A 3,013-nucleotide genomic window follows, 5' to 3' on the forward strand; every position below is an offset into this window, starting at 1 on the left:
GGAGCAGAAGCACTGATAAGCTGAGGGAAAGGCATGTGCTACTGCTCTGGAGAAATGCAAGTCCGAGAATTCCTCTGCCTATAGTCATAGCAATGCTTTGAGTGGATAATTTCCTTTACTGTTTCTTTCATTTAACCAGTGATACATAGATTGGCACACAGTAAGATAAGCAACAGACTGTAACTGCCCATGGAGGCAATTTCTTAACTTTATTTGAATGGATGCTAGTATTTAGTTAAGTTAAAACTCCAGTCTGCCAAATACATCCTTCAAAACTAAAATTTCATTTTTAAATTTGAATCAAATGCATTTGTAACACATTTTTAAATTTAGGAACTGCTTATTCTGAGGTATTATAGGACTTCACGGGAAGGTGGCTGTTTTCTAGACATGACATGAAATCTTCACAATTTGAGAATGTTGAATGTACTTATGTTGCTAAAATTGTTTCTTCTAACTGAAAAAGCAAGTATTCTCATTTTTGCATGAATGTTAACATGTGTATGAATGAGTTACATGCCTTTGTTTAATGAAGTGCTAAGACAGGAATATCAATTACAGATGTTTTGTGTTTGTCAAAGTTGCCCATGATGAATATAAGATGTCTTATGCTAATCAGCACTGTGTTACAACTCATATTTTTACTCAGTTTATATTGTTGCAAGTTGTATACTGACTCCATTTCTATAGGGCTACCTTTCAACGTATAATTTAGCTTTTGAGAACTGAACAGTAATAATAAGACTAATGAAGGCGTTGAGTATAAGTTATACATCACAATTACTGAGAACACTCCAGATGGATATAATGTGCTTTGTGAGCTATTTTTGTTTTGATTATAACACTTGCTTACAACATCTGGTCATTTCCTAAATTTATTACTGATGATGGTTTGTTAGTAGCCAGGATATCTCTAAATTTAATCTATTTATCTAAATTAGGGTATTATGTTAACCAATTTCCTGCTGCTTAAGAAAAATAACCTTCTCAGAAAGATTACTTTGTATTTTGGTGAATGACCAGATCCATTGTATTGTGAACTTGCTAAATTCACATTTGGTAGGATTTTTTTAAAAATTTTTGAGAATTACATAGAGTTTCTATGTACATTGGTATGTCATTTCTATATAAGAATGCTTTACTTTTTCCTTCCCAGTCACCCTGCTTTTTATTACCTTTTTTTTTTGCCTTGTTTTGCTAGCTACGTCTTCCAATACAATAGTGAGCAGAAGTTGAAAGAGCAAACATGTTTGCTTTTTCTTTATATTATGGGAAAGCATTCACTGTTTCATCATTAATAACGATGTAATCTGTAGATTTTTTGTTGACACCTTTCTATTTCTTGTACACATAGACTTTAATATAAACTATTATTGCCAAACGCTTTTACTATATCTAGACACGTGCAGATACATTTTTTTCTTTCTTTTCTAATATAGTGAATTACATAGCTTGATTTATGAATGGAAAAAAAACACCTTGAATTCTTAGAATAATTCCATGTGGTCCTGAAATAGTAGCCATTTTCATAGGGCTGTTATTTAGTTGTCATGTCCATGATGTATATTAGCCTACAGTTTTGTTTTCGTGAAAGTACTTTGTTTTGTAATATTTTTATTAGTATTTTTCTGGCCTCAAAAATTGTGTGAGGATATATTATCTCTTCTATTTTTGAAAATGGTTCGTGAAGACTTGTGATATTTCTTCTTTACATGCTTTATAAAATTTACTAGTAAAGTCACTTGGGTCAGGAGCTTTCTTTGTTGGAAAGTGTTATTATGAATGGGGTTTTATGTTTTTTTTCTATCAGTTTTAGTTAGTTTAAAAAAAAGAATATATCAAGTTTATTTAATTGTCAAATATATTGGCATGGGAGTCTTCTGGAGACAAATTCTTTCAGGTTTTCCCCCTTAAGATATCTTTATTTCCCCTTTACTTTAAAGGATACTTTTACTATACATAGCATTATAAATTAATAGGTTATTTTTTCCTTTGAGTATTTCAAAGATATCATTGTACTATTTTATTTTATTTATTATATTTAATGGAGAGTCAGTCATAATTGTTATACCCTTTATGTAATATGGATTGTTTTTTTTGAGTGGCTTCAATATTTCTTTTTATTCTTTGTGTTTTAAGATTTCACTTACAATATACCCAAGTATAATCTTCTTCTTGGGGTTTTCTGAACTTATTGAGTGTTTGGTTTTATGTGTTTCATCAATTTGGGGGAAATTTTACCTATTATCTTTAAATTTTATTATTTGTCCTAATCTCTTCATTTTCTCCTTTTTTTCCTTTGTTTACTCCAATTATATGTACATTAAACCATATGAAAGTGTCCCACAAATCTCAGACACTTTTCCTTTAGTCTATATACTTATCTTCTCTGTTTCAATTTGGATAATTTCTTTTTAACCTGAATTCATATTAACTGATAGTGTTTTCTTAAATATTACCTATGTGCTATTAAGCTTATCAAATATATTTTTATTTCTGATATTGTTTTATTTCTAGTACTTCTATTTGATATTTTATTATAATTTTATCTTACTGAAATTTCCTTTGCATTCAAGACATGTAGCTCACATTCTCCACCCCATTCTATCATACTTATTTTAAATTGCCTTTCTGATATTTCTAATATCGGGACCTTTTCTGGATATTTTCAATTGATGTATTCTTGACTATGGGTTAAATTTTTAAAAATTTATTTGTTTTGGCTGGATAGAGCGTTGGCCCTTGGACTGAAGGGTAAGGGGTTTGATTCCTGGTCAAGGGCACATACTTCGGTTGCAGGCTCAATCCCCGGTCCCCCGTTGGGCAGAGGCAACCAATGGATGTGTCTCTCTCACATCAGTGTTTCTCTCTCTGTGTCTCTCCAAGTACCTCCACTCTCTCTAAAAGTCAGTGGAAAAATATCCTTGGGTGAAGATTAATAAACAAACAAAAATTATTCATTTGCCTCATAATTTTTTATTATATGAGAGGCATTATGAGTAAAATATCTTTT

This window comes from Myotis davidii, unplaced genomic scaffold, assembly GCF_000327345.1.
Source record: "Myotis davidii unplaced genomic scaffold, ASM32734v1 scaffold963, whole genome shotgun sequence".
In the NCBI taxonomy this organism is placed as follows: Eukaryota; Metazoa; Chordata; class Mammalia; order Chiroptera; family Vespertilionidae; genus Myotis; species Myotis davidii.